Source organism: Prionailurus bengalensis, chromosome D3, assembly GCF_016509475.1.
Source record: "Prionailurus bengalensis isolate Pbe53 chromosome D3, Fcat_Pben_1.1_paternal_pri, whole genome shotgun sequence".
In the NCBI taxonomy this organism is placed as follows: Eukaryota; Metazoa; Chordata; class Mammalia; order Carnivora; family Felidae; genus Prionailurus; species Prionailurus bengalensis.
In genome coordinates this window covers 10799657-10811052 of record NC_057356.1, presented here as the reverse complement: position 1 = coordinate 10811052, position 11396 = coordinate 10799657, and positions in this window count along the sequence as shown.

Genomic DNA, 11396 nt, shown 5'->3' with positions numbered 1-11396 from the left:
CCGGCGCCCCGTCCACCTAAGCCAACGGCCTCGCTCGCTTTGCCCCCTGTTTATCTTTCAAATGGTCAAACCTTGAGAAAAGGTGCAAGCGTGGCAAATACCCGTGTGCCTGCCATCTATGGCTAATATTTTGTTCTATGTACTTATCTGACCCAGGATCCACCCCTCCCACCATACACAAACACAAACTCCTAAATGATGAGAGCGTGATGTAAATAACAAAACCAGAAGTGGTGAAAAAAATATGGGTGAATTCCTCCATAGCTTGTGTGTGGGGGCGGGGGGGCGGGGGATAGCCTTCCAACTACGACTTAAAATCCAGATGTGATAAAAGATCAATGCATTTGAGTACACAACATCTTCTGTAACTTTTACACGTGGAAAACGCCGTAAGCAAAGTCAAAAGACAGCTAACTGACAAAGAGAAAATACGTGCAACATATGTTATAGATAAAGGCTAATATCATTAATGTATGAAGAACTCTTTAAGTGTGAAAGGGGGAAAATGTGGAAACCAGATAGAAAAATGGACAAAAATGTGAACAATTGATGAAAAACGATGTAACAATGATCCTTAAACTTACGAAAAATGCTCACTTCATTGGCCATAAGAGACACCCAAATTATAGCTACATTGAGGATAAAATTTCAATGAAATATACACCAGAAGTTTTGAGTGCGTGTAAAAACTGGGGAGATCAGAGTAAGGTCTGTGATTTAGTGAAAAGTGATGTGTTCATGTCAAATTCCTGGCGCTGATCATTGCACTTTGGTTATGTGGCACGTTATCCTTGGGAGAAGCCGGATAAGCTGTACTACTTTTCAAAAAAACTTTAAAAAAAAAACTACTTCTCACCCTTCAGATTAGAAAAACATGAAGACGCTTGACAGCTTACGCTCTTGATGACTCTGGGGAAATAGACATGCCTACTTTGCTGGTAGATGTGTTAAATGGAGGGGATGGGGCGCCTGGGTGGCGCAGTCGGTTAAGCGTCCGACTTCAGCCAGGTCACGATCTCGCGGTCCCTGAGTTCGAGCCCCGCGTCGGGCTCTGGGCTGATGGCTCAGAGCCTGGAGCCTGTTTCCGATTCTGTGTCTCCCTCTCTCTCTCTGCCCCTCCCCCGTTCATGCTCTGTCTCTCTCTGTCCCAAAAATAAATAAACGTTGAAAAAAAAAATGTGCATGCCTACATGTCTATGGGCATGCCCATTTATAAGTCTGTAAGTATATCCATTTGTCTATCCGTGTTACTCTGTGTCTGTATGTCTGTATCTATATGTCTATCTACAGCCCTATGCGATCCATACATCCGTGTCATTATCTACATCTTTGAGTAGAGCGGGTTAGAGCGATCAAATTCTGGTTTCCTGCAGCTGGTTACTGCCATTTCTCACTTTGGATAGAGTTAGGGTTAGAGCCAAAGAGGGGGGAAAGGACATTCCTGGTGGGGGTCCAGCCTGGGCAGAGGCCCAGAGGTGACCCCACAAGGCTGATTCTGGGGCAGTGAATAAACCAGCTTGGCGGGATCCAACAACCAGCCCCATCTTTAGCTTTCTGCCCGCCCAACGAGGACAGAGAGACAGTTTGGAAGGGTAGGTTGAAGGCAGACGGTGGACGGTGAACTTTGGGAACTATGGGGAGCCATGGCTGGTTTCAGAGCCGGGGGGTGAAGGCAGTGAGAAAGGTAGGGCTTGGGGGAGATTGGCCAAGAGGTTGCTTTGCTAAGTGGTCACCGTCATGAGGTGGGGGGCGCACTGCTCTGACACGTCCTGACTGTGTGGCCTTGGAAGAGCAGAAAGGAGGCCAGTGAAGGAGGGGAGAAGGTTGCATAAGATAACGGGATGGTCCTTGATTTCCCCAAAGGATCTCTAAAGCTTCAAGGTGCCCTCCTCCCGCTCTTCACGCCCTTGGTGAGCTGGGCGCGAGGGGGCACTCCAGCTCCCTTCCCATCCTGGGAAGAAAGGAGTCCCTCCCTTGCCACTGACATCCATCAGCACTATCAAGGGTCAGTCATAACCTGTGAACGCCTTCTGTTACAGAAGCCTCGCAGCGACCCGAGAAGTCCCCACTACTCCTATTCCTATTGTGCAGGTGGGGAAACTGAGGCGGTAGCAGGTGAAGTGACTTGCCCAGGTCACCCAACCAGGAAATGTGAGAACAGGGATTTGAATTCAGCTCCGCGGCGCTGTGGGCGCTGCCCCGTGGTGTCCGCCAGCAGAGGGCGCACGCCACCGATTCCCAACCGCTTCCCCGTTTGAGAGCATTTCCTGCGTCCCTCCTAAAGGTGCCAGGGGCACTGGCTAGAGACAGACTGGGCTCCGTGTCCCCCACTCCAATCCTCATTCGCTGGGGGGGGGGGGTGTCTTTGGTTAAAGTGACGTCACCATGCTGTGCCTCAGTTTAGTCATCTCTAAAAAGGGGGCAAGAGAGGGACCTCTTTCATCAGGCGACCTACCAGGATTCAGTCAGAGCCTTGCGCGGCACCTGAAACTCAGGGGGACTCAGTAACTGTTACTCGTCAGCCCCGGTGCCTTCCAAGTACTTAATTAAAGCGGCTCCACCGAGAATTCTGGTCCACCGAGAAATTTGGTCCCGGTGCCCACTGTGGACTGACCACGTGGAAGCAAGGGCAGTGGCATTCTCACTAGCCAGACAGCGTGGGGTGAATAGCACCATGGGGTTGGGGATTCAGACAGACTTGGTTCAAATCCCAGTTCCGTCATGTGCCGGCTGTGTGATCTTGAGAAAGTGAACTCACCTCTCTGAGCCCCAGTAAAAAGGGAATAATGATCATTTACACCGTGGAGGCCTGTCCAGAGGTTTGTGTAGTGCTGGGCACTACAGAAGCCTTGAAGTAATGGGACCCTCTCCCTCTGCCTCCTAATGGCCTCCTGTGGTGCCCCCCCAGCTTGCTCCGGGCCCCGCGCAAAGGGGCAAGACCTCATGAGTCAGGATCCTGGCCTGTCCCCCACACCTAGCAGGTGCTACCTGCACCACAGCCAGGTTTTGAGGTCTCCACCATCCAAAGCGGCCATCTCTGCCAAGAAAACAGGCTCCCGGGCAGAGAGGGCACTGCTCGGGCTCAGGGATGGCCCAGGCAGTGCCTGGCAGGCCCCCTGCTGTGAGAGCATTGCCCCAGCGCAGGGCCTCTGATCCTCCCCATGGGTCATATGACCCCCCCCCCCATGGCCACTGCTGCGGCTCTGCTATGACCAGTCACTCTGGATGTGCTGCATGTGACCGTGGAGCAATTCTGTGTTCCCAGAGACTCGACCCCTGATAACATCTGCCATCCACCTGCTGAGCGCTGACAAATCCCAAGCATCTGATGTGCGTTTTCCCCTTCAATCTTTTCAACAAGCCTAAGAGATCCAAGAGCCCTTCAGCCCGTTTTAAAAGTAGAAAAAAACCAGAGTCCGAGAGGAGAGGTGACTTCCCCCAGGGACAGTTTCAAGTGAGTAGCGTACCTGAGTCTGGCTGAGCCAAGACCTAATTCTTATCCAGGACATAACAGGGGACCTCAACGTGGGCAGCCTTCCAATGTAGAGTCTCCCCAAAACTGGTTTAACAATGTCATTTTGTAGAGGTAACAATGGCAAGACAAGACCCCCATAGAAAAATACTCAAAGGTGCTCAACGTCGCTCCTCATCAGGGAAATACAAATCAACACCACACTCAGATATCACCTCACGCCAGTCAGAGTGGCCAAAATGAACAAATCAGGAGACTATAGATGCTGGCGAGGATGTGGAGAAACGGGAACCCTCTTGCACTGTTGGTGGGAATGCAAATTGGTGCAGCCGCTCTGGAAAGCAGTGTGGAGGTTCCTCAAAAATTAAAAATAGATCTACCCCATGACCCAGCAATAGCACTGCTAGGAATTTATCCAAGGGATACAGGAGCACTGATGCATAGGGCCACTTGTACCCCAATGTTCATAGCAGCACTCTCAATAATAGCCAAATTATGGAAAGAGCCTAAATGTCCATCAACTGATGAATGGATAAAGAAATTGTGGTTTATATACACAATGGAATATTACATGGCAATGAGAAAAAATGAAATATGGCCTTTTGTAGCAACGTGGATGGAACTGGAGAGTGTGATGCTAAGTGAAATAAGCCATACAGAGAAAGACAGATACCATATGGTTTCACTCCTAGGTGGATCCTGAGAAACTTAGCAGGAACCCATGGGGGAGGGGAAGGGAAAAGAGAGGTTAGAGTGGGAGAGAGCCAAAGCATAAGAGACTCTTAAAAACTGAGAACAAACTGAGGGTTGATGGGGGGTGGGAGGGAGGGGAGGGTGGGTGATGGGTATTGAGGAGGGCACCTTTTGGGATGAGCACTGGGTGTTGTATGGAAAGCAATCTGACAATAAATTTCATATATTGAAAAATTAAAAAAATAATAAAAAATAAAAAATAAAAAAAAGAAAAAGAAAAGAAAAATACTCAAAGGATGTGAGCTAGCAGAACATGAAAAAAAAATGCAAGTAGCCACCAGGGTTGTGAAAATTCACCAGTTTTGCCAACAGGGGAAAAAAAATACAAATTAAAGCAGCGATGAGAAAGCATTTTTTTTTTTTTTTTTTTTTTTATCCATTGGCAAGAGTTAGCAAAATTGTTAAAAATCAGTCTGGTGAGCATGCAGGGAATGATTTTATTCCCTGCTCTGCCATTGCCGGTGGGAGCCTGGACTGCTGTGGTTTCCTAGGGAAGTATCTGCTGGAGTCTCTCAACGTTTATTATTATTTTATCATTTTTGTAATGTTTGACTTATTTTTGAGAGAGTGAGAGAAAGACAGAGCACGAGCGGGGGAGGGGCAGAGAGAGAGGGAGACACAGAATCCGAAGCAGGCTCCAGGCTCCGAGCCGTCAGCACAGAGCCCGACACGGGGCTCAAACCCACGGACCGTGAGATCACGAGTTGAGCCGAAGTCGGACGCTTAACCGACTGAGCCACCCAGGCGCCCCTCTCTTGGCATTTAAAACACACATGCCTGTTGACCTGCCCTCTGCTTTTGGGACTCTGTCCTACAGAAATAAAAGCACGTGCACCCAAGGAAATGTCTGTAAGGATGTTTATGGAGCATTGTTTATAGGGGGCAAAACCCTGAAGTTTAGCAAGTACCCAGCAACAGGGGGGTGTTTGCACAGTTACAGTGCTTTCCTCTGTCCACCAGAATATTAAGCAACTATTATAAAGAATAACTTTGGGGCATGTGGGTGGCTCAGCTGATTAAGCATCCAACTCTTGATCTCAGCTCAGGTCTGGATCTCAGAGTCGTGAGTTCAAGCCCCACATTGGCCTCTGCACTGGACGTGAAGTCCAGTTAAAAAAAAAGAAAGAAAGAAAGGGGCGCCTGGGCGACTCAGTCGGTTAAGTGTCAAACTTCGGCCCAGGTCACGATCTCATGGTTCGTGGGTTCGAGCCCCGTGTTGGGCTCGGTGCGGACAGCTTGGAACCTGGAGCCTGCTTCGGATTCTGTGTCTCCCTCTCTGTCTGCCCCTCCCCCACTTGCTCTCTGTCTCTGTCTGTCTCTCTCTCCAAAATAAATAAACATTAAAAAAAATTTTTTTTTAAGAAAAAGAATGATTTAATGATTTTAGACTTAAATGTCCTGGCATGAGGGACACCCATAAAATGTTATCAATTTTTTAAAATGCAAGTTACAAGATAACATCAATCTCAGGAGTCTTTTATAAAAATTTAATGAAGTCAAAGTTGGGATCCCTGCATGGCATATATTTACACACACCTGCTCTCACCTGGTTGTCTGGGGCAGGGCAGGGGCAGGGTAGAGGGGTGGTGGGCCCACAGAAAGGGGGAGGAGGGCAGAATGAATTTCACAATTTATTGTATTGGCTTTCAGACTTTAGTCACTATCCTTCCCGCCCTTCCGATAACAAAAGAAACAAACGGGAATGCTATTGTGTGTAAAAACACGCACTTACGCCTCCTTCACACCTGGATCCTTGCTCTGGCCCAAGCAATCTCACTTCTTGGTTTATGATGTGAAGGTCAAGGTTATAGGTCCGCTTGGCTGGACCACAGTCCCCAGTTGGCTGTTCATCAAGCATTGAGCTAGCTGTTGCTGTGAAGGAATTTTGTAGATGTGATTAAAGTCCATAATCAGTTGCCTTCAAGCAAAGGAGGCTATCCTGGATCATCTGGGTGGGTCTGATCCAATCTGTCGAAAAGCCTTAAGAGCAGACCCAACCATCCCCCAAGAAATTCCACTTGTGATGGCTCATGCCTAGAACTTTCCAGCTGCCCTCTGGATTTCGGACTCACCCAACTAGCTCCCACAGTCTTGTAAATCCCTCTTTGCAGTGCATCTCTGAACCCCGATCTCCTCCTGGTTGTTCCTGGTTGAACCCCAGCTGACACAATGCCCTAGGAAAAGTTTTTTGCAAACGCACCAGGAGACGTGTAAAAAGATGACATTGATTAGCAATAACCCCGGGGACAACCCACGTACATCCATCAACGGAAAAATGGTCCCCAAACCCTGGTACAGTCATGCAACGACTATGACATAGCACTGGGCACACAGCAGCTGTGGCCACACAGGACAACACGCACGAAGCCCGCGAACGGGAAGGCAAACGAAAAAAGTTGCAGAGGAATATGTAAAATACTGCTCCATTTCCGTAGAGTTCAAAGACAGGCAGAAGAAAATAAGTCGCTGCTTAGGCAAACGTATGTAATGATAAATGTATGCATGTATATTTGATGTAGATATAATATACATTATAATCTACCACAATATATATTATCTCTTATATTACAAGAGGTATACAATATCTCTTATATTACAAGAGGTATACAATATCTCTTATATTACAAGAGGTATACAATATCTCTTATATTACAAGAGGTATACAATATCTCTTATATTACAAGAGGTATACAATATCTCTTATATTACAAGAGGTATACAATATCTCTTATATTACAAGAGGTATACAATATCTCTTATATTACAAGAGGTATACAATATCTCTTATATTACAAGAGGTATACAATATCTCTTATATTACAAGAGGTATACAATATCTCTTATATTACAAGAGGTATACAATATCTCTTATATTATGAGCATCAAAGCAAATACATTAGAAATAATATATACACACATTTTATGTTTCATATATATATGAAACAAAGTTTTATACACACGATGGGAGAATGATTTTTTTAAGTTTATTTTTGAGGGGAGAGAGAGAGAGAGAGAGAGAGTGGGGAGGGGCAGAAAGAGAGGGAGAGAGCAACTACCAAGCAGGTTCCATGCTGTGGGCGTAGATCCCCATCCGGGGCTTGATCTCATGAACCATGAAATCATGACCTGAGCCCAAATCCAGAGTCAGATGCTTAACCCACTGAGCCACCCAGGCGCCCCTATGATGGGAGAATGATTTAAACAATCATCAAGTTGATGGTGATTTCAGGGACTCTGAATGTACTGATAAGGTTCTGTTTTTTAATCTGAATGGAGAGTATTTGGGTGTTGATTTTATTATTTTAACTGCAAATAAGTAACTATTTTTGCCCCATTTTGCACATAAAATATAGTCCACAATAAAACATTTAAAAAAACAAGGCCAGCAAGCAAATAAACGGCAAGCCTCCATTGGAAGAGGAAGCCACGTGTATATGGAGTAGCTTGGTGGAGGTTGACCAGATGTTCTCCAGGAACAGGACCGCGTTCTAGAACACGAGGGTGGGGAGGCACCAGGTAGAACATCACAGAGCCAGCGTGCTCCGGCCTCAGCCCCTCTCTCAGTTCAGAGTTCCAAGCTCAGCACACCACATATGATCTAAATTGCTTCCCCGAGGCAGTTGTTAGTGGGTCGAAAGGCAGATTTTATCTCTCTGAAGAAGGAGAAGGGGGAGGGGGAAAGGGAAGAGAAGAAAGAAAAACAGAACGTTAAATGGCTTTGTGGCAATATTTCCCAGGAGATCCCATAAGTGGTCGAGCCAGCCGGCTGTTGTGGGACCGTTAGGGGTTTCTAATTGTTGCACAACTGTAAAGATTGCTGCTGAGAACACTCTTGCGCTCAGTGCATTGCCCATATCTTCTCTTTTTCACCACAGATACCTCTGGAGCATCTCTGGCGGCACAAAAGGCACACGTGTTTTTGAGGCCCTTGGAATTGACGTGTATCCATTGCCAAGTCACTTTCTAGAAAGACTATTCCAATGGAGACCCCCCCCCACACACACACACACAAAGCCAGTGAAAACACTTCCTCTGGTAATTGGGCTGCTGTGAGAGGTAGTGAGCGCCACATCCGTGGGGGAAGTTAAGTAGGTGTGATGTGACCGTTTGCTCAGGGCTGCTAGGATCAGGAAGCCACGTGGATCGGTTGCAGGTGAGACTCAGGCGCCCCGACGGGACCTTCCAGGTCTCTGGGCCCGAGACTGAAATTTCTGATTCTCTTGTTCCCCTCCGATGTTCCGCTTTCAGCCTCACCGCTTCTGCGCGCGGTCCCCAGGTACTTGCGCTGTTTCCGGAGCTCCCGCCGTATGCCCCGGGCCCCCTGAACAGGGGTGCGGAGTGCTGGGCAGAGCTGGCCTGACCTTTGGCGTGATGGGGGACGCCAGGCCCAGGGTGGTGAAGGGGACTCATTCGAGGTCCCCCAGACCTAGGCGCAAATCCCAACTCTGACGCTTCCCAGGGAGTGCCTTGGGCCCGGGTCACTTCGTTTCCTGAACCTCAGTTTCCCTGTTCTGTGCAAGGGGGAACGTGACAAGCACGTGAACACTCAGTGCAAATAAAGTCTTCGATAAACTGTGGTTATTTATCCGGTTTACGCTGAGCCCTGGGCCAGCCTGCCCGTGTTGCTGCAGGCAGCTGTCCACGCAATGGGATCTGAGGGTCTTTTCTCCTCCTATCCCCAAAATACAATTCCCCTCCCGCTGCTCGGCCGCCACCTAAATATGCACCATTTGACTCCTCCCTCCGTGGAGTCAGACACGGTGGCGGATTGTGCTTTCCCAGCAGAGTCCGCATTGAGAGCTCACGTGTCCCACCGTCTTCCTATGAGAGGAGCCTGACGTATCTCCCACCGAGAGGTACAATCTGTTTCTTCTTGAATCTGGGGGGATCCGTGACACAGCATCACTTCCACAACCAGCCATAAAAGGCAATGTGGCCGCTGCCCCGAGCCCCGGAGCCTTGACGTGCATACCCTGAGCTGCCCCAGCCCCTGGCTGTGCCATCCGTGGAGTCCGGCTGCCGAGGCTGCCGTGCTCTATCTAGGGAAGCCCGAGACCGGCTCCTGCAGAGAAATCTACACGGAGATGGCCCGAGACTCCACGAAGAAAGAGGAATGTCCGGGCGGCCCCCAGCCGCCCCTGCCCAGCCACCGCACCCGAGCAAGCACAGAAGAGCCCTGTTCCTGTACCACCCGAGGGGGCCCTTCCCGAATTCTTGACCCGTAGAAACTCCGACATATAATAAAACGTGCTTGTTTGAGGAGGGCGGCTATAGGCACCCGACGCAAGCGTGAAATCCTTCATTCAACATCGACGTTTTCACCCGCTGGGTGTCAGACGCTGGGTCAGGCTCTTCCACCCTCAGCAATAATAATGCCGGTGATAATGATGATAATAACAGCAACCTCTGTGTGTTCAGCTCTTATGAGTACCGCGCAGCGGGTTATGGGTTTTACATATATAATCTCACGACAGTCCCGTGAGTGCCGTTAGGTGCTGTTACCAACCCATTTTCCAGATGGGGAAACTCAGCCTCAAAAACATGAAATGATTTGTCCGAGGTCAAGTAGCCAGTAAATGGCAGAGTTAGAACTTGAACTTGGATTGGGTGATTCCTGAGGCTACTCCTACGATGACTCATGATATCCAAATGGCCTTTCCCAGGGGCGCCTGGGTGGCTTGGTTGAGCATCTAACTTCAGCTCCGGTCATGAGCTCACGGTTTGTGAGTTCGAGCCCCGTGTTGGGCTCTGCACCGACAGCTCACAGCCTGGAGCCTGCTCTGGATTCTGTGTCTCCTTCTCTCTCTCTCTCTGCCCCTCCCCCACTTGTGCAAATGTGTGCACTCTTGCTCTCTCTCTCTCTTTCTTAAAAAATAAGTAAAGGTTTTTTGGGGGGGGCGCCTGGGTGGCTCAGTCGGTTGAGCGTCCGACTTCGGCTCAGGTCATGATCTCGCGGTCCGTGAGTTCAAGCCCCGCGTCGGGCTCTGTGCTGACAGCTCAGAGCCTGGAGCCTGCTTCAGATTCTGTGTCTCCCTCTCTCTCTGACCCTCCCCCACTCATGCTCTGTCTCTCTCTGGCTCAAAAATCAATAAACATTAAAAAAATAATAATAATAATAAATAAATAAAGATTTTAAAAAAATGGCCTTTCCCAGACTGGGAAATAGGCCTTAACCCTGAACACTGTCCACCAGGGCAAGGGCAAACCACGGGCTGTGTCCCAGGCCCCAATTGTCTCCCCTCTCTGTCCCCCATGAGTCTTTCCCTCCCTTGGCTCTTTCCTGGGGTCTCTCAACACGTACCCTTCCTCCTCCCCACCCCCCCTCCCCACCCCCGCAGCCCTGGGAGACCAGGAGATAGTGATCCGCTTGCACAGCTGACCTAGATGGTGACACTGAGTTTCTTCTGCTGGCTGGGACACCAAGTACCAGTTAGGGCCGCTTAGGGAACGAGGACTTTGGTTCCAAACTCAGCAATTTCGGAGCTACTTCTCCAAGCAGCGGGTGCCCCGGGGAACAGCTGACCACAGAGGGGGAGCGGTCATTCCCCTGCCCAGACACTAGCTGTGGGCACCCCTGGCCTGCACCCTGCTCGGATAGACTCCCAGCTGGTGAGGGATCAGGTGTGTAAGCCCCTATATTGCAGGATTCATGAAATAATGGTTGCCACGATGCCTTCCATGGAGGGAGTACTCACTCAGCCCCCAGGCATAAGGCCCAGGCCTTTACACACAGTGTTGGATTTCATTTTGCAAGGACTCCTCGTGGTAGGTACTATTATCAACCTCATTTGCCAGGGAAGGAAAGTGAGGCTCTTAGAGCGTGTTTACCAAAGGTTGCAAGGAAACCAGACGCTCTGAGATTCCAAAGATATCATGCACTGGGCCACCGTGTCATCCGTGTCCCAGAGTGGGGACCCAGGGGTATGCTCTTTTTTGACGGCGAGGAACCCGGGAGGGTGGGGGCGACGGAGGCTGGGGGGAGGGTGGGCCAGGCGCATGAGTAAGATTTTTGTCAGGTGGAACAGGGAAGCGTGGCATCCGGGGAAGGGAGCTCAGAAGGAACAGAGGTGCTGGCCGCGTGTAAATAGCAGGGTGTTCAGGGAATGGGGAACCCTCCCCGGGACAGAGCGGGAGGGGGTGGCGGCGGGGTGGGGGGGGGGGTACAAGATGA